Source organism: Fundulus heteroclitus, chromosome 2, assembly GCF_011125445.2.
Source record: "Fundulus heteroclitus isolate FHET01 chromosome 2, MU-UCD_Fhet_4.1, whole genome shotgun sequence".
In the NCBI taxonomy this organism is placed as follows: domain Eukaryota; kingdom Metazoa; phylum Chordata; class Actinopteri; order Cyprinodontiformes; family Fundulidae; genus Fundulus; species Fundulus heteroclitus.
Genome location: NC_046362.1, coordinates 20,422,504 through 20,443,928, shown reverse-complemented (window position 1 = coordinate 20,443,928; position 21,425 = coordinate 20,422,504). Strand labels below are relative to the sequence as shown.

At 42.0% G+C, this 21,425-nt stretch overlaps 1 protein-coding gene across 1 annotated transcript in view; it reads left to right on the top strand.

Annotated features, from left to right (window-relative positions):
- Positions 1 to 21,425, top strand: part of grm3 (glutamate receptor, metabotropic 3) — a 78,403-nt gene that overhangs the window by 6,248 nt on the left and 50,730 nt on the right. Inside the window, exon 3 of the mRNA XM_021308431.2 lies at positions 18,326 to 18,382. The gene's annotated coding sequence lies outside the window, so the exon portion shown is untranslated. The remainder of the gene's footprint in view (positions 1 to 18,325; positions 18,383 to 21,425) is intronic.

Genomic DNA, 21,425 nt, shown 5'->3' with positions numbered 1-21,425 from the left:
TGGGCATTCACTGCTAATGAACGGGTCGAAGCATCTCCATCGGACCGCTCAGCTTTTCCTTGCTCACTGCTGTGTGGGCATCTGCCGCACACTCAGGAACTGCATGCGAGCTGCGAATGTCACTGAGAAGAAATCAATGTAGTTTACAGCATTTAGCAGAAATGCTTAAACTGTGATTCTAACTTTTTGTTAGGGCTGGGTAGTTAATAAAGTTTTATTAACTGCCCGCCCTCACTATAACAGATATGACACTGTGTTAAAATCAATACTATGATGGTCCATTAATGTGCATGGGTGCTTTTGCAGAGGCAACTCAAGGTTATTAGATGGGGATTTCAGTAGAAACTAGGATTTTACAATGATTTTATTTTGTAACAGAAAAAAAGCAGCCCAAACCTGCCTGGCCCTATGTGAAAAAGTATTTTTATTAGGGCTGCACAATATATCGCAAATATATTGTCTCAATATTAGTTTGTGCAATATTCATATTGTAAAAAAACTCTTTGGAGTGCAAAATCCGTCAACTAATTTATTCCAAGTGTTATAAACATATATTTGAATGCTAATATTTAGCCAGTTGGACAGAGTCTCACAGGTGCTCACACTGGACATGCATGAAATTGGCCAAAATGATAAATGTCAGACAATGTAGGAAGCACAGATGAGAAAGAGAGTAAAGAAGAAAATGGGGATAAAAAAAATTACTATTTACAGAAACAATATTCTACAGATAACCAATAGTAAGAATCACAGGGTGCAGGATCCCCAGGGGTTTGATTACTTGTTTTAACTCCCCGGGGATCCTGACAGAGCACCCCCCCTCCCCTTATGTCCTAGGGCAGAAAAAAATAAAACTACAAAAAACAACCCAACCAGGGTGAGCAGAGGGGGTCTCAGAAGGAGGCCAAGAATCAAAAAACCAGAAAACAACAAAACCAAACCAACCAGGGTGGATGGAGAGGACCTCAGAAGTAGGGCAAGAACCAAAAAACTAAGAAAAACATAGTTTAGGAGGGCGATGCAGAGTTCAGGAGCACAGTCATGAGGATGTCCCGATGAGGCAAGGAGTTCAGGAACATGGTGGTGAGGTTGTTCCAATGAGGCAAACAGTCCTAGATGTCGTTGATGGTCTAAAGGCCGGCAGCACATGAAATCACAATGCAGCAGACTGGAACCACAATGCTGCAAACTAGAACCAGGACCTTGATGCTGCTGGCTGGATACAGGACCTTGATCCTGCAGGCTGGAACCAGGACCTTGATGCTGCAGGCTGGGACCCGGACATTGATGCTTCAGGCTGGGAGCCAGCCGGATCATGATGTTGCAAGCTGCAGCTAGGGTCTGGGCTGTGAGGACAGGACCCAGGTGGTTGGAGAATAGATTCCTGGAACCCACAGCAGAGAGACTAGTGGTGGCTGGTGCACTGGAACCCAAGGCAAACTCAGCCTGCCGAAGGCCGAACTGTTGGAACCCATGGGAGAGGTCTGGAGGAAGGCAGTAACTGAACCACTGGAACCCCCAGGGGAACTCTGAAGGCCAGACAGGAAGCAGGAATACATGAAGCATGACCAGATAAGGAAGAATAACCTAACTAACTAAAATGAGAATGGGCAGGCGACAAACTAGGGATAAAACAGAAATATGAGTAAACTACTAACATAATGAACAGAAAACGTAACTAATAACATAAACAAGAATCTACAGATAATAACCAATACTAAGAAGTGCAAAACACAAACAGACTTCTGGATCCCCAGGGAGCTAAAAAAAAGTAATCAAACCCCCGGGAATCATGACATTCTGGAACCATGCTGTAGGCTAAAAGATCTCAAAAACCAAGCAAGACACATAGACCCAAATTAATGGAATTTATGAACAGATGGGCAGTTGTTGACATTAGTATGGAGTTGAAAAAGCAGTTTCTAACAATTTGGAATTTGAGTTAACCACAGAGAGCCACTGTTAACAAATTCAGAAAATATGGAACTGTGGAGAAACTTCCCAGGAGTGGCAAGCTTATCAAAATAATTGCAAAAGTGTAACGATAATTAGGTTAAACTAGGTTAAACATCAACAGCAAACAGGTTGGTGATCTTAACAGTTGAGCGGTTGACTTAGGTTGCAGGTGAACAGATGATTCCAGGGAGGTTGTGAGTCAGCACATGGAGAGCTGTGATTGGCAGTCTGAGTGGCAGTGTGTGTAATGGATTTTGGAAGGGAAATTTTTGGTGGTGGATGTAGTAAGGTGAATAGGCAGTTGATAGTTCAACGGAGCGACAGGATGAGTCTTTGTCAGTGCAGGAGCATGGATGAACAGGAGTTCTGGAAAGGCTTTTGAACAGCCTTACTTGGCAGCCTTACTTGATTTCTCTCAAGAACACAGCTGTAGCGGGGTGAAGGTCCAGCACCATAAAACAACTGTCCAGCCAAGGATCTCAGGAACAAGGATCAGGTCACCACTCTGGGTGCGCTAATGTGCTATAGTTTCCTCATGACTCCTGCCTTCTTTTAAGTCCATTAGATCCACCTTGGACTGAAGCCTGCCATTCGTGCACTACAGAGAGACAGAAGCAACACAAACCTCCAAATAGATCTACGTACCTGACATCAAGCTCCCATGGTTGCTTCCTGCCTGCTGTCCAGAGGAAGAAGCAACAGACTGTTCGTGGTTTCCCAGTCGGTTTATTGTTGACCCTTCACTCTGTACTGATCATGAACAGTCCTCTGAACCATACCCCTCCCAGTCAACAAGGTATTGGGTACCCCAACTTCTATGGTGAGAGTCCAAGATGCAGCGGACAGTGTAGACCAAGCCCCCTTCACCCGTCTGTTTATATCTTGGGCAGGTGGAGGGGGCCTGGTCGGAGGGTACAGGGTGCTGGAAATAATCAGATTAATCTGGAACACATGGAAGATGGGATGATCATGAAGATGGGCGGGTAACCTGAGGTGGACCCATGTGGGACTGATGATGGTGTTGATTTTGAATGGGCCAAGGAATCTGGGTGCTAACCTCTTGGAGTAGGCCTTGAGTGGAAAGTTCTTGGAGGACAGCCATATCTCCTGGCCAGGTGTGTAGATGGGTGCTGGTATTCTTTTCCAGTCGTCTTACTTCTTCTTCTGGACAGAAGTACACTGAAGAACCACTTTGGCTGACCCAACGCTCTTTTACAATTACTAAAGTGAGTCTTGGCTGATGGGAAGATGGTATCACGAAACGATCAAGGCATGAGTCTGAGCTGGTAACCAAGAATTCTTCAAATGGGGAGAAACTGTTGGCAATGGAAATGTTGCAGTTATCAGTGTAGGCAAGATGTTTGCATCAAGAAGTTGGGTTTGTGTTGCAGACAGCAAAAGGTCTTTTTTGAGCTCCTGGGTCATACACTCACACTGGCCATTGGTCTGTGGGTGAAAACCAGACGACAGCTTAACTCTGGCCCCAAGAGATGTGTAGAAGTCCCAACCTGGGAGATAAATTGTGGACCTCGATCAGAGACAATTTCGAAGGAGATTCCATGGAGTCTGAAGATGTGAGTGAAAAGAAGTCTGTCTGTTTCTGCAACAGAAGATCCGTCCATCCGTCCATTTTCTTCCGCTTATCCAGGGTCGGGTTGCGGGGGTAGCAGCTTCAGTAGGGAGGCCCAGACGTCCCTCTCCCCAGCCACTTGGGCCAGCTCTTCCAGGGGAATCCCAAGGCGTTTCCAGGCCAGCCGGGAGACATAGTCCCTACAGTGTGTCCTGGGTCTTCCCCTGGGCCTCCTCCCGGTGGGACATGCCCGGAACACCTCACCAGGGAGGCATCCAGGAGGCATCCTAACCAGATGCCCGAGCCACCTCAACTGGCTCCTCTCGACGTGGAGGAGCAGCGGCTCTACTCTGAGTACTCCCCGGATGACTGAGCTCCTCACCCTATCTCTAAGGGAGAGCCCAGACACACTACGGAGCAAACTCATTTCGGTCGCTTGTATCCGGGATGTCGTTCTTTCCGTCACGACCCAAAGTTTGTGAATATAGATGAGGGTAGGAACGTAGATCGACCGGTAAATTGAGAGCTTCGCCCCAACGGATCGGTACAGCGCCCGCTTCACAGCAGACGCCGCACCAAACCGCCTGTCGACCTCCCGTTCCATCTTCCCCTCATTTGTGAACACGACCCTAAGATACTTGAACTCCTCCATCCTCCCCAACCCGGAGAAGGCACTCTACCCTTTTCCGGTTCAAGACCATGGTCTCGGATTTGGAGGCACTGATTTTTATCCCGGCCGCTTCGCACTCGGCTGTGAACTGCTCTAGTGAGAGATGTAGATCATGCCCTGAAGAAGCCAATAGGACCACGTCACCCACAAATAGCAGAGATGCAATCCTAAGGCCACCAAAACGGATCCCCTCAACACCTTGGCTGCGCCTAGAAATTCTGTCCATAAAAGTTATGAACAGAATTGGTGACAAAGGGCAACCTTGGCGGAGTCCAACTCTCACCGGAAATGAGTCCGACTTACTGCCGGCAATGCAGACCAGACTCTGACACCGGTCATACAGAGACCTGACAGCCCTTGATAAAGGGCCCGGTACTCCATACTCACGGAGTACCCCCCACAGGATCCCTCGGGGGACACGGTCGAATGCCTTCTCCAGATCCACAAAGCACATGTAGACTGGTTGGGCAAACTCCCATGCCCCCTCCAGGATCGTGCTGAGGGTTTAGAGCTGATCCAGAGTTCAACGGCCAGGACGAAAACCACACTGCTCTTCCTGAATCCGAGATTCGACTATCCGACGGACCCTCCTTTCCAGAACCCCTGAATAGACCTTACCTCGGAGGCTTAAGAGTGTGATTCCTCTGTAGTTGGAACACACCCTCCGGTCCCCCTTTTTAAATAGGGGGACCACCACCCCAGCCTGCCAATCCAGGGGAACTGCCCCCGATGTCCACGCAATGCTGCAGAGCCTTGTTAACCAACACAGCCCCACAACATCCAGAGCCTTAAGGTATTCAGGGCGAATCTCATCCACCCCCGGAGCCTTGCCACCGAGAAGCTCATTAACAACCTCGGCAGCCTCAGCACCAGAGATGGGAGAACCCAACCCAGAGTCCTCAGGCTCTGCTTCCGCAATGGAAGACGTGTTGGTGGGATTAAGGAGGTCTTCGAGGTATTCCGCCCATCGACGCACGACGTCCCGAGTCGAGGTCAGCAGCACACCACCCCCACTATAAACAGTGTTGGTACTGCACTGCTTTCCCCTCCTGCTTTCCCCTCCTGAGACGCCGGATAGTGGACCAGAATTATGTCAAAAGCCACTATTGAGTATTAGGGAGAGCTGAAAGTGAGGAGGGGCAGAGACAGGGCAGACGCAGACTGTAACGGGACCGTGGGGTGCGATTACTTTCCATCTATGTGATCTCTGCTCTGTTTCTCAATAAAGTGCTGGAACTTGACCACTTCACCATTTCCTTATTCAATAACTCTGGGAGGTCAGTTATTGTTTAGAATTCCAACCGCAGTTGCCAACATCATAATTCCCCCCAAGTGGAGTGAAACGGCGAGAGAAGAAAGCACATAGGTGGAGATTGTTATCTGAGGTGGAGTGCTGGGACAGGATGGCGCCCACTTTGGTGTTTGAAGCATCCACCTCAAAAATGAAATGGTTCTTGGGGTCTGAATGAGTGAGAATGGGGGCTGTAGAGAACATCCTCTTGAGTTCCAGGAATGCTAGGTCGGCGTCAGGGGACCAAATGAGTGTTATTTTGGTGGATGTGAGAGCAATGAAAGGAGCGGCAGTCAAACTGAAGTTCTTGATGAAGCATCTCTAGAAATTGGCAAATCCTAGGCAATGGAGCTTTGCATGTGGACAGTGTGGGCCAGTTTACCAAAGCCTGGACCAGAGGTCTGACGTTGAAGGTCGTAAACAGTACGTGGAACATACACTTCTCTGCCTTGACGAAGATCTGGTTCTCCAGAAGCTGTCGAAACACCAACCTGACATGATATCAGTGTTTGTTAAGGTTTTTAGAAAAGATAAGGATGTTGTCAAGGTACAGAAAACAAATGTTAATGAAGTCCATAAGTATGTCGATGACCAGAGCCTGAAAAACTGTGGTTGCGTTAGTAAGACCTAAGGGCATGACTAAATACTCCAAGTGGCCAGTAGATGTCTTTAAATGTTATTTTCCATTCGCCTCTTCCATGGTCCGAACTAAATGGTAAGCGTTGCGGAAATCTAATTTGGAAAAAATGGAGGATCCTTGGTGGGTATTTGTTTTTAATGGTGATTTGATTTAACCCTCTGTAGTGCATGCATGGCCTCAAGGTTTAGTCTTAGTAACAAAGAAAATGCTGCACCGACCAGAGAGGAGGAGGGCCTGATCATGTCAACTTTAAGTGAATCATTGATGTCATTTTGCAAGATTTCATGTTCTGTACCAGAGTTGTTATACAGACGACCAGACAGAAGAGGAGTACCAGGGAGGAGATTATACGGGCGGTGAGGAGGAAGTGACAAGGCTAAATATTTTCTAAAGACCTTCTGATGGTTATGGCATTCTGGGGGAAAATCAGAAAGGTCAGGAGGTTTGGCCAGAGTGGTCGGATCAATGGTAGGGAACACTGGACTGAAGGCAGGTGGCTGGACAAAATGGACGCCAGGATTCAATATGTGCATCCATCCAATTAATAAAAAAAAGGATTGTGGGTGGCCAACTAGGGATACCCTATCACAAAATTCAGCTCATGAGTGGGAAAACTAAAAAATTTAATATTTTCATGATGATGAGCTGGATAGGAACAGTTCTATGAGTGATAGTTTGAATGGCATTACCGTCTAGAGCAGATACTCTAACTGCTAGAATGAGTTAAATGACAGGAATGTTAAGTTTCTTAACCAGACTGGGACATATTAAACTCTGCTTGGAATTGGAGTGAACTAATGCAGTGGTGGAGAATTATTGGATATGGTTAATCAGAGTGGTTAGTTGTCTATGTTTCTGCTATTAAGTGTGTTTTCCCTAGCTGCATGGGCTAAGGGGACTAGGAGGACTGATTTTCTTGCTGCAGTCTTTAATGGCACAATCACAATGAGGAGTGGATGTTCTTGCACTCCTTTGTTAATCCTCTCTTGCAGCGATAATGAACTCAGCCCAACGCAGAGAGCTTGCCCCCTAAGTAACCCGATGATGAAAGAGATTTTACTAGAATTGCTGTTAAAGGAGTGAGGAGCCTCAAAGAGGAAACTATCACACTGTCATGTTTTGAACGTGTGACTCTGAATGAGTGTAATAACTGAAGCCAGTTGTAAAGATGTAGGTGAACAAGAGTATCTGCTGGTCGGAGGTCTTGTGGCTCTGCTGGGAAGAAGGAGAGGACGGTGAATACTTGAGCTTGGGATAGAGAAAAGGATGTTTGGTAGTTGAACTCACAGAGGTGGTGGCTTGGGCTTGATCTAGGGAAGAGGTGCTGTTCAATAGTTCAGGTTGTTGGTGCAGGTCCAGTTCCTTTCTCTGTGTTGGTAGTTGGAGGGTGGACAGACAGGCGAGCGCAGGCAGGAGGGCTAAACAGAAGGGTCTGTAGTTCCTCTCTGGTTTGAGATAGTTTCCAGGTGTTCTTCTGATTCTGGTCCAAGGCTGAGGTTACCAGGTCTTTCACTGGTTGGCTTTGAGGTTCTAGGATGAAAAGGAGGTTAGGTTCAGGTGACATAGGTTCTAGGGTAGATAAGGAGTAAGGTCTGTACCGCACCAAAGTGTAAACGAACTGACGCCCTCCTCCTGGTTCCAGCTCCTTATGAAGGGTGGTAATTAGCTCTGATGGAACGCACCTGCCCGACAGATCGCTACAAGTGACCCCTAGCCTCCCGGAGATATAATTGCATTAATAAAATCGAGCGTTCTAGAGGTTTACTGAGAAAGTCTGTAAAATGTTATTTCATTAAATAATGTTTTGTTTAACTCAGGATTTGCATCATGAATGGGTTGAAACGCTTACCAAATGTTGTTCTGAATTAGCTAAGTTGAATTTTGGTTCTTTAACTGAGATCTGCAGTGAACCAGGATTCACTGAATTATTCTGATGATGCTGATGATGATGACAACCACTTTATTTTGTCTTTTGTTTCTTTTGTGTGTACATAGCTCCTTAGCTTCTTTTTATCTTAATTTTGCTTAGTAGTTGTACTTAAGTTTCACTAGCCTCGTAGAGGGGATATGCTTTGTTGATTGAAATATAGTGTTAATTTCATATAAACAGCATTCTATAGAGATGTTCTCTGGATGTTCATTTTATTTCTGTTAATAAATTCTTGAACTTGAAGAGAAGTTGTCTCTCATTTATTGTATATGTGTGCAGAGTTTGCTGTTAAAAGAATGGCAATGTTCAAATCATCCCTTTAAACTATTGTCCTGATATCAGCTCTTGGGCTGATATTCACCGGACAATACCTAAAAGACAGAGAATTATTTATTAAACATTAAATAACTTTAAAACAGTGTGTAATTGCACAACACCTGTCCAGGAGTCTTTGTCAATTCTGATGGCTCGCAATTAAGCAACCCATAGTTGGTCCAACTACATGTTGCTCAAGTGACATCCTCCTGACATCCTGTGCCACTGACCTCCAAAGTTCTTCCTGCGCCTCCAATGGCCTCCAAATCTTCTTCAATGTGCTCAACCTCCATGACTGGCTTCTTTGGGTTGACCTCCCCGTCACCCTCCTGAACTCTGGATATCATGCCTCTAATCCAGGAGCTCTCTCCATCTGCATATTGATCGATATCGATTATTATCAAAAAATGTATACCTATATTTTAAGTGCAGCCCTGGTCATTTTATGACATTGCTAAATGACTTAATTTTAATAAAGAATACACAAACACCTAATTTGAATCAAATCTTTTTTAACCAACTTTGTTTTAACCAAAAATGATTTTTATTTAAGAAAAAAATAACTCAAGAGACCTAAATGTTGTTAGTAAATACTGACATAGACTAAAGTGACAAGAAAAGTGACCAAAATAAAAATAACAAATAAATTAACTGAATAGCCTATTTAGGTGGGGATAACACACTACCAGTTAGTGGTAACAAAAAAATGGTAGGACTAGGCTACCATTTGTAGATGGTGATCGGTGATGGGCACCATCACCGATGTAGATGGTGCCCAAAACACTGGAGCCGAGTCCAGTGATTCAGTGCTGTTACTTTCACAACGTTACCACCACTATCAGTTGTGACGCATACAAGTTTGTCTTCATTCAGACCCGATGACTCCAATAATTCTGTCAAGCCTTTTGCAATACTTTCTGCTGTATGGTCGTCCGGAAAGTAAGCTATGTGATGAATTGAGAGGCTGAGGTAGGGCTCAGAAGTGCAACTTGACCAGAGGTCTGACGTTGTGGCATAGTAAGACACAGATTGCGTCTCATTTTGCACTGATTCCCTGCACTTATCCTTATTAATTAGGTAGCGCTGTGTTAGAGAAATACTTGTGGCCCAGCACTTCATATCACGACTCAAGAGTGGCAAAAAGCTGTTTGAAGCCAGGTTTTTCCAACTGCAGACAATGGCAGCATATCCATTGCTATGTTACTGCATGAGTGATGTCCTAATATCACTTGGACACTTTGTCATATTTGTCACAAAGCAGGAAGCCCAGTTCAGCTTGTTTTGCCTGCTTTGTTTTGGCAGAAGTTCCAGATGACTCCTCCGGCGACGTGGAGCAGCGCTGAGCAGTTTAAGTAATAAAACAAGTTGGTTGTGTTACCAGACTTTGTTTTTACCGATACCCTGCAAATTTAGAAATTACTGTGGTTGGCTTTTTGTCTGACTTGCTATAACCGAAATGTTGCCAAACTGGCAAACAACTAAAACCCTTTTTTGTGACAATCTCCTTTGCCTCTCCTTGCTGTGACATCTTCACATGCTCTGTGTTGTGGTTTGAGAGGGTGGTGCTTTGTGACTGTGTGCCTGGGTCTGCGATTGGTTGGGAGGAAGTTGTGACTGTAGCATCAACCTGCATGATAGGCTACACTGAAAAGGAAGGAAAACTGTGTTTCTATATCAAACTTTGATCAACCTTTTTTCTTTTATTGCGCCACACTTCTATCGATCGATATATATTGTTATTAAATTATCGTCCAGCCCTACTTTAACTCCTCCTCAGATCATATTTAGCATTGTCCCCTAGTCATTTGAGAGCACTAAGCAGCTGCTTAGTTTGTGTGTGAATGTCACTAAGGTTTTGAAGAGTGAATGTGGTGGAAAGCTGAAAAATCTATAGTAAAGTGCATTTAAAATAGGTCTGGCCTTTACTATATACAAGTTATAAACTATGAAATAATATCTTCCAAATTATCGCTTCATTTCTTTCTCTGCTTTTTGATTACTACTTGGGATTTTTGGATTGAATTTGCAGGGCACTGCCAATAAACTCTACAGCAGAAGGAGAATTTATAAGAAAGAATAGAGGAATTAATCCGGATCATTTGTGGGCAGAAGCTTTTAAAGCTAAGTTTCTTGTCTGCTTTGGAACCAATAAAATGTTCTCTCATTTAATTATAAGCATCCAAGGAAATATAAAATTATCTGTTATAAAAGAAGTCTTACAACTGGTTGTTTTTCAGGATTTATCTAGAGGAAGTAGAGATAGATTAGCAAGGTTTTCCAAAAAGAGCTGTTACCAGCAGTTGCACTCTGTCAGCTTGAAGGCGGCTGGTCACAACCTTTCTGTCAAGGGTGAAAATGATGCTGTCTTGGCTTCTAGTTGTCTTCTAAATTAATTCCCTACTCGTAGCTTTATTCTGTCTGGGATAGTCACGTTCTGCCAACATCACCTTATGTTTTCGATTACATCCTACTAAGAAGACGTTGCTAGGATAATATAAACCCTTTTTTTTGAAATGCACAATACAATTTTGATAAAAAATAACAGGGTCTTATTTTTTAAGTTTTTCACAAGGTGCCCTGCATTGTTATATGAATAAAAAAATCATATAGTGTTTGGATTGTAAACTCCTCTTAAACAGAAGAAAGTGTGGATTAAGCTAAAATATTTATTGCAAAAATTTCTCATGATTAATTTTAACATTTAAAACGGAAACTACAAAAAACCTTGTAATCCGAAAAACAAGAAAAATGTGTTTAACGAAAATGACAGTCATGTTGATTGAACATATTTAAAGAAACAAAATTATTTCTGCTTAACTTTGAGTCAACAGTAATTAATGTATGATTTTGTCTTCATTACCTTCTAAAGTGACACAGATGGAGAAAGGACCAAATTAATTAGCAAAATAGAAGGGAACTGATATAAATGAATAAAGGTTTATATCCCTCATATTACAAAATCCACATGATCCCTTTCATCATAAAAGAATAAATGTTTAGATAAATAAATAACTGTTCATACCGTTTTCATACAAATTATGTTCAAACCCAAAACTAAAGGCCATTGTGCTGCAGCTGAAATAATGAGTCTTACAACTTTATGAGAATGTAAAATAGTGAAATCCAAGAATAATATGGAGAGTTAATCAGGAAATACATTATTTAAATTTTAATAATTAGTGGGCAATGACGGCCGTAATTGGTTTTTACACATCACTACCTAACCTGAATCATCCACAACAACCAACATTATTTCTGTCTAAGAGGCTTTTGTGTTCACACAAGCGGATTATATGTATTTGTGTAACTGCCTCAGATGGCCGTGGTCACCATTGTCTTTTTTTCCACCTTCATAAGTGCTCACCCCTGTATATCAGTGTGAGAGATAACAGACCGGCGTGTGTGTGAACATGAATTAAGTAGTATTCAGTTAGACCTGTACCATGGCAAGGTTGACTGATGCCTCATGATAACCCCCAGGGTCATTACATGACAGTTAAGTTGACAGATTCCATCCACGGAGGGGTAATTCTCCATCTGACAGGCGTGCCGCCTTGTACCATGATTAAATGTGGACCTGATGAATGCTTTCACACATTTCTCCACCACTGGTCTGTTTTTAGGCTGAACAGACATTTCTATCCAAGTCATGTCAAATGAGCTGTGGATCATCAAAACTTAGGGAATACACAGTGTGAGCAAAATGAAGACAGAAACTGTTCTCACTCAGAGAATGTGCCAAACTGTTGTCAAGACTGCTCCTCGTTATGCCACTGTGGCTGCACTGTAGTTATTCTTACAGAAGCAAACATAGCCAATATCTGCTTTTAGATTACAGGTGTTGTGCAGAATTGCACCTCCTTTCAATGAAATAAGGAGAGTACCAGAATTAAAGGAGCAATAAGTAATACTGACACCTAGTGTTACAAATCAGATCAACACATACACAACACCTTTACAGAGAACCCCACTGAACTTTTAAGTGTATGATGTTGTATTCTGTTGTATTTCTGGTCCGCATCTTTTAATGGCTTCCATGTTTACAGGTTGCTGCTCTTTTGCCAAGATAAAATACCAAATGCTGCCCTCTGTTTTGAGAACCCTGGGACATCTCATATGATGAGCAGGAAGTAAACACGAGCTACATTCTGAACCAAAGCAGTTCCGGGCCGTACCTCTAGGTTTGAAAGGAGAAAAAATGTTTTTTGAAAGGAGAAAAAAAAGACATTGTTTTTTGTTGTTTTTGTTTGTGTGTGTCCTATCTGGCAATGTAGCTTTAAGAATTGCTGTCTTAATGCCAATGAGAACCCAACAGATTTTACTTTCACAAGTGGAGCATTACTGCTTTCGCAATAGTGCTATGCGTTATTTATATATGCAATAAGGACGTCCCGATAACTTCCTGTGGTAGAGACAGCGGGTTAGTGATCAGGATAGGAAGGGAAATGGTCGGGAGGGAGTGAAGCTGAATCACTAACCTGCTGAGAGCTGTAAGTCCGGCTGCAGACTGTGTCTGCGGGGCGTAAGCCGTGGGGGCGGCAGCCGGGCTGATGGTCTTCTGGGACTCTCCTGGTGTGATCCAGAGACGGTCCAGGAATAATCACTTGTTCACCGGGTGCACACAATGTTTCAAAAAAAGGGGAAATCCAAAGGCAGGTCCAGGTCCAATCCAAGGTTCGATATCTTGCGGGCTCAGATGTACAAAGGGAGAAGGCAGGCTCGGTAACTCAGACAGAATGGGGTTCAGGCTCACAGGCAAGCTTTCCAAGGTCAGACAAATCCAGGGTTCCAAAGACAGATCAGGGTCGGGAAACAGAACAGGCATGCAGAATCAAAAGGGCTTGAAAGTACTCGAGAGTTAGCTTGAGACGATCTGGCGCTGGTGGTTTGTTTGGCGGTGGTTTATAAGGGGGTGGAACCAGGTGAAAACGGTGAAGGTTCATTGCAGTTGGGGTGGAGCCGAGATAGGTGTACTGAGTGAAGAACAAACCAACCCCAGTGCCAGGATCATCACAGTTTTGAAATGGCCCATAAGTCCCGACTGAAGTATGTTGGGCATGGCCTTTTACAGGGTGTTAATGTTGAATGTGGTTTTCTTAAAACAATTCTATAAAAAAAGAGTGGACCATGCAGCACTCATCCACAGTGATGTACAACCCTGATAATCAGCTATTGCTTCTGTCTAATGGTGGCACGACTAGTTATTAGAGGGCAATTACTGTTCAAATTGGTTTGTGATCTGAAACAAACTTAAGTGTGACAAAAGAACAAAAACAGAAGAGAGATGGAGCAAAGCACTGTACAACACCGTATGTTCAAGTGTCATACACACGAACATTCAACAAGGCATAAATGTCATCATCTGAGAATATGCAGCCAGTATCTCAGATCTAATGGAAAATGTACTGATTTTTGAATAGAGGTGCACCATTGATGCTTTTCCAGATGAAATACTGATTTCCACTTTTCTTTGCAGTCAACATTACTGAATCCAATTTAGTCCGATTCCCGTTGTTATTTTTTCTAAGGATTACAACACATAAAAGAGAAAAGGTGTGCTGCAGATTCTTTAGTAGAGCCAGTGGTTTTCGATTGAACTAAGAATGTATGACTTTTTGTGCATAAAAGCATGTCTCTAACTTTTATATAGTGATTCTTAAACTCAAAAGGTGCATTACAGTAAAGTGGTTTATGTATTTTTGAATAGAAAATTGCGGGAATTCATAGTTTGTATGTGTTAAATGAATAGGGAAAAAAATAAGCGCCTGGCTTACCAATCAGAATTAGAAAAATCAGAATCAGCTTTATTAGCCATGGCTGTGTGCACATCAAGGAATTTGACTTTGTTTTCAAGTGCTCACTGTGCATAGACATTAAGTATAAATATATAAACTTTATATAAAACGGACTAAAAAATAAAAGGAACAGTATTTGCATGTAGTGTATGTGTATTTATGGATTTTGTATATAAAGAAAAGTAAAAAAAAAAAAAAAAAAGAATGCCAGGTTGCGGCAGTGCAAACATGCTTATGCTTTTCACAGCAGAGTTGCAGACTGCTAGGGCTGCAAGTTGTTCATTGTGTTCATCAGATAGCCAGCCTGGGGGAAGAAGTCTCTCTGGTGGCTGGTTTTTGCAAATAGCTCTCTGTAGCACCGACCTGAAGGTAAAAGTGTAAACAGTTTATGTGCAGGATGTGTTGGGTCTTCAGAGATCTTTAACCCAGACCTGTATAACTCTTAGATGGGAGACAGGTCTTCCCCGATTATCCTTTCTTAAAATCAAATAAAAAATTGTGGTTTGTGGCTGAGCCAACTCGCACAGTGATGGATGATTACAGGGCAGCCAGAATAATGACAGTGTATGACCAGCAGACCTATGGTATGTTGTACTTCTTGAGTTGCCTCAAAAAGTAGTCTCTGCAGGGCCTTTTGCGGAACAGTGTTTATTTGGAGGAACCAGCTCAGGTCCAGAGAAAGGATGGTTACAAGGAACTAGAAGTGATCCACTGCAGACATAGTGTTGTTGACGATGGTGGGTGGAACGATTCCGGGGGGTGTTCTCTGGAAGTCTACCAACATCGACACTGTCTTGAGTGGGTTAAGCTCCAGGTTGATCTGAATGCACCTATTGACCAATCAATCCACCTCCCTTACATATGGAGACTTGTCATTATCTTGACAGTGAACTTCTGTGAACTTTAGGAGTTTCACAAATGTGTCTGCTGAGTTGCAGTTATTTTTATACAGAAAGGAATGGGGAGGGGGAAAAAACACCCATGCAGGGGTGCAGTTGGTTCTTGTGTGGGGGAAGCTGCTAGTGCTGATGAGACAGGAAGTGGGTGATCCACTAACAGGTGGAGGCTGATAATGCAAGCTGGTCTAGTGGAGGATGTATGGGTTGAAGGCCAAGGTGAAGTCCACAAACAGGAGTCTGGCGTGTGCCCCCTGGGTGGTAGAGGTGGTGCTGGATGAGGTATAGTCCCAAGTTGACTGCATCATCTGCTGACCTGTTTGACCACTAAGCAAAAAAAAAAAAAAAATAGACCTGATGTGCTTCAAACGCTTCAGCACCAGTTGTTGAAAAGATTTCATGACCACAGAGGACATGGCTACAGTTTTGTATCCATTCAACCCTATGGTGGGGAGTTTCATGGGGACCGAGCTGCTGGTGGAACGCTTGAAGCAGGAGTGAACCTCAGACAGCTCGAGCGACTTGTTGAAGATTGGAGTGAAGATGGGAGCCAGTTGGTCAGGGCAGGCTTTCAGGCATATATGAGAAATATTATCAGGACCTGTGGTCCCTGGTCTTCTAACACTGAAAGAGCTTATTTACATCTTCCTCAGTGATCTGTAGTGAAAGGCAGGGGGTCAGAAGGAAAGGGGGGTTTAGAGTTGTTGGTGGTGGGTGTCAGTAGTCCTTTTGTGTGCATGTAGGGTGTGGGTGGATGGGTTGGAGGTGTGAATCGCTGTTTTTTTAAACCTGCAGAAGAGGCCGTTCAGTTCGTCCACCAGTCGGGGTGTGATCACTTCATTGGGGACAGGCTCCTGTAGTCAGGCCCCTCTGAACTGCTGCTGTTTATCAGGCCTGTGCAAATTCTTAGTTATCTGGGTCATGGCTCAAATTGGAGGCATCCGGACTTTTGTTCAGTTTGTTCGAAAACGTTCCAACACCTATCCAGCGGTCTTTGGGAATTCTGGCCACTCGAACTTGAGCGACCTGTAGTTGTAGTACTGCTGTTTTTAAGCATATGGAGGCCCATCCTTTATGTGCAAAGTGTAAATAGATCAGACATTATAATCTAGTCCAAACATGCCATATTAAATCATAATTATTCTTTTAGAATAATTCAAACAGAGATGTGTTTAAATTCAAAATCTTACCCATTATCTTTTCCTCTGATTCTTTCTAGATGAAATTATATACCCTACACCTGCTGATAAATAAAGCCCAAATCCTATCTCAAATGGGAATTAAACTTCTGCAGAGCACTGATTTTTTTAACATAGCATCATATATATTTGCTGCAATATGTCTGGACCTGCCAGCTCTTCTCTTCAACAGATACAATCTTTTTTTGGCAATATAAAGGCTTGACCCACATGCTGGATGGAAGTCATGCATCGACTTTCCTGTGCTGCAATAAAGTTGCGACTGTTTTATGATGGGATGGGTTAAAAATTTACAATAAATTCTGTGATTTACAAGTTATGTAAACCACAATGATAAAAAGACAAGGGTCTTGTAAGGGATTTTACAAGGCAAAAATAGCGTGTAAAATATCAGATTCACAATACAGAACATGTATGTACATAGCTGGAAATAGATCTTTGAAGATCAGTGAGAAAGTAAAGTTCAGTTTTATATTTCTAACAGGTTGTGGGCATTTCAAAGTTAATTGATCATTCTTGTGTTACAAATCACTTTGATCGTGTCTTTTGGTAAAAAGTGCTACAAAATAGTTCACACTGGATGCTGCCATGCGGTCTAGATTTTTCTGTAGTGCTCAAAAGTCCTTTATTGAAGAACCCTTCTGGAGCACAAACTGCACATGAGAGCACAGTTTAGCCTCAGTGCCCCTGAAGCACAACACTTCTTTGGACGGTTGATTATAATTAAATTTTAAAAGCCCTTCTTTCTCTGTCCCAGCATGTGGATTGCACAATCTGCAGTGCCAGGTTATCGCCATGCAAAGAAAAATACAAATGTGGGTTAATATTACACATTTCAAGGTTGTGCAAAACCAATGAGAGTCGATTTTTATGTTTCTAACATGGCATGGCTTTTAACCTTTGGACGTAATTCTGCTCACGAAGGAGACTGATTGATCAAAGCAGGACAGGCTGAGCTCGGAGTACCTGATTATTGACTTTGATTGGCAAATGAAAAGGGCTCCAACTCAAGTAAGCCAAGTGCTAAAACATCCCACACAAATTCACAAAGAGCAACTTGCCAGAGTAACTCGCTCTTTTTTTTGTTTGTTTGTTTCTTACTGGCATGTCTTGCTGGCCATTTGTTTTTTTTATAACTTGTTGTGTCTCTCTGTCCTATTTATGGATCATCAGGCTTTCCCCCCTTAAAATGTACTTTCTGAATAATTAATGACCACAGCCCATTGCACCCTTTAGTCTGAGTGAAGCCTAGGATACCATATAATTGTTTAGTGAGGGTAAAGTTAAAGTAGTCCATTTTTCACATATTTAACAAGGGGTAATGATAAGCTAATTTTAACACATAATAAAGAAAAACAATGAAGTGATCTAACATTTGTTTCTTTCATTTTCCAAAAACAAAGCTTTTGATATTCCACTCTCGCTTCTTTTTCCTTTAACACACATTTGCACATAGTGCCTTCCCTTTAGTGTGAGATTCACGCTACTGTTGCAGCTGTGAGTTCTGTTAGCTTCACAGTAGGCCGATAAACAAGCAAACAGCGCATGCACACACACACACACACACACACACACACACACACACACAGAGTGAAAACAGACCTAATACACGAACACACGTGAGTTGTGGGGCTATCTCTCCTCTCAGTACCGCGGTCCATCGACCCTGCATAGCTACTCACAGCTGGATACATGTCATCCACAGCAGCCGTGCCTGTAAGGGGGAAAGTGAGGGCTGTGGAGGGTGCAAGGGAAGTGGAAATAAATAGAATGAGTAAAAAAGAAGAGTGGATGGAAGAGAGAAGAACAAGGGGTGCAGGAAGAGTGCCTTGGAGAAAACAAAATATGAAAACCTAAAGATGAGTGCCTTGGCCTGTATGAAGCTGACTCACCGACGTAGGGAGGTCAGAAGGGAAATGGGGTTTTCTGTCAGATGTTACTCTGCATAATAACTCCCTGGCAGAAGGGTCAGTAGTACACCCTGCTCTTTTCTTTTTTTATTTACAGTCATCCCTGCAGATCTGTTGCTAACCCACCATGTGTGTCTTCAACATCTCTTTAAGGGGTCTGAGGTGATGCCATGCGCCAGCTGCAATCTTCTTCTAATCTTCTTAAATCAGGTAAGGCATCTACTCACTCTACGTGCAAATATGCAAAAGCAGAATTTCTAACAAATTGCTCCAACACATAACTGTCGTCTAAACTACAAAACAGTTAGATTAAAACTAGTTACATACAGAGTTCCATCTTTTTTTGGCATCTGATTTTGTTGACTTGTTTTTTTCTCAGGATTTATTAGGAACAAAAAAAGCACGCTACAGGTTTCTTAATAGAGGATGTAGTTTTGAATCAAACATAAAATAAGGAATTGTCCCAATTTATGCTTGAATGTAAGTCCTGAACCTTTAGATTATTTTTCAGTAAAGTGTATCAATTTGCACTCTGATTGATGTGTTTGTAGACCTAGAATGGTGGGTGTTCTTAATTTCAATGAATAGTGCAAAAATTTACATTTTTCAGTATCTGACCAGCCACTAACCAGTCAGAGGTGATTAATGAGAAAAAAATTGCCAATTGCGATCTAAGGTGGAGTGACCTTTGCGTTTCTAAATACAACTTGTAGTTAGAGAAAAAAAGTTGGGATGGGTTCAAAGTAAATTACAATAAATTCTGTGATTTAATGATAACAGGACAAGGGGGTTGTAAGGGATTTTCCATGGTAAAATACTGTGTAAAATATAAAAAATTCACAGTATGACAGTATTTTGACAACAATAAAAATAATTATCATGACCAAACTGTTTTTGTTTAATCAGAAAAGTGTTAAGAATGATAATTAATCTTGATTATCATGTTATATTTTCCATAACACTTACTCATTGCAATTTTCACTTTGATGCATTGACTTAAACAAAACCATAGAATTACCAGACTCAAAATTTAGGAGCAGTTTTCAAGTTCTTATGGGGCAAAATGTTGCAGCTGTGCTCTATATAGACTTTACTAAGAATCTAACAGTGTTATACTAGCTAACAGCTGGTAATCAGTCAGGCTATCTGCTCAGGTAGTCAGTCTGAAGTCAATTGCTGTAACAGACATGCTGCTCCAAGCTGTCAAACTGCAGTTTTAAACCAATTCATAGCTTCTTGCATGTGACCAAACGTCTCTCAGTGAGCCAGAGTAACGATTGCACTAACGAGCACCCTATTAATAGGGGATTCCATTCTGCATGTGATGTTAGATGTGCAGAACAGCAAACTCCAAACAGATTAAAAGCTGGGAACTTCCCCCCGCACTAGCTTTGAAATGATAAGGAATGAAATGTTTTCAACTACAGGAACTGAAGTACAATTGTTCTGCTTTTTAACACTTTTTGGATTTGCGATGTCCTGGATGACTGAATATCTTCACCAGCCTGGCGGTCAGTTACTCTACACAACATAGTTTGGTTATATTTTTTGTAAGTCAAGAGTTCATCATTTTTATAAAGCTGTCAAGACAATATATTTGAACTTGTTGAAAATGTCCAAATTTATTAATTCTGAATTTTAGTAATACATATAAATATATTCATAATATATTTGTTTATAATATATTTCAGTGATCCAGAAATCTTTCAAAGAGCAGAAAAGAAGACTGAAAAACAATATTTAGGCCCTAAGATATACATCTACAGATTTTCTGGTTTGTGAACTCAATTCTCCACTGCATCCATAAAAGAAAAATACCTATCAAACAAATAATGATTTTGAAATAGCGCCCCATTGACTGGCTCCAGAGTAACTTAGGAAGGACAAAGTCAGATTGGAAAATGATCCTGTGGTCTTACCAATCAAATTCTAAGGTATATTTAAAACTTAAATATGCTGTCTCTTCTGAGCTAACCTGGAGAGACATTGCTATTCAGAGAGCTAACAAGTCAGCAAATACCATTAGTCTTGTCTGCATTAGTGTAAATGGCATGTACAAAACACACTCTGGGGAATAGCATCGATTTGAGAGAAACATTAGTTCAGTCTGTGTCTGCTGAATTCCCAGAATTCACCTCCTTAGTTATTTCAATCTGACTTTGTCAAAACAATTAATGAATTTCTCAGATAATGCCAGGTTCACACAGCTAGATAATTAGCCCAATATTTTCCCTGATCTTTCCTTTCCAACATTCTTAAGGACATAATGATTATCTTGATGGTTCTTAAGATAATGTTATGCGATAGTCCTGCTGTTTGTGGTGTACTAAGAGGGATCTAGTCAGTTCGAAAGGACGTTGGAAATGCTCTGACATCAGAAATTGAAAAAAGAACAACTCACCCCCCTGTCTGACAACACGAACCCGCCTTTGTTCGTGTTGTCTCCACTCCTTTAACCAAAGGCTTTTTTTTTGTAATGCTTTTTTCTTTGTTAAAATTAGTCCACAAACTATTGCCATTGTTCTTCCTCGTCTGACATGTTTAGTTACTCTAAACTTATGTTTGATCTTGAGAGATTTTTCCATTTGATGTCTGCACGTTCTTAAAGGAAATCTGTTCTGTTCTGTTGTGGTGTGTTGTGCTTGGCAATTGATCGGAGATCAAACCTGTTGGATCTAAGATCATTTTATCGTTATGTGTGGGGTCTCTCAGTTTTTGAAAATCAACCGACAATTTTAAAAATCTTGCCGTGAGAAACAGGCATAAGTGATGTAGAAATCTTAACAGTTAGATTTTTTGTGCGAGCTTTCCTCCCCGCCTCCCCCGAAAAAAAATTCATCTTAAATCAATCTTCTCAAAACTGTCCTTCAACAGAAACCATTAGGCATACTGTTGTGTTTTTCTGCATTGTTTTTATTAACTTTTTTATAGAAGACTGATTGATCATATAGTGTCTTGTTTGCTCACATTTCCAGTCAGCAGTCGTCATGTGGGCTGTGACACGAGGATTTGTAGTTTAATAAAGAGGTTAGCACATGCCAAAACTACATTGATTTATAATCACCTATATTGTAGCCCGCACTCACACATCTTTAAACACAGGAATGAAATGGTTTTCGGTTTCATACCATGTGCTTTGCTTCCTTAGTTGCACTGTTTCTTGCACCTTCAACGAGGTAATAATGAAGCAAACATTCAATTTCCTTGAAAACCTTAGGGGCAATGAAAATAATAATACTGGCACATATTGTTT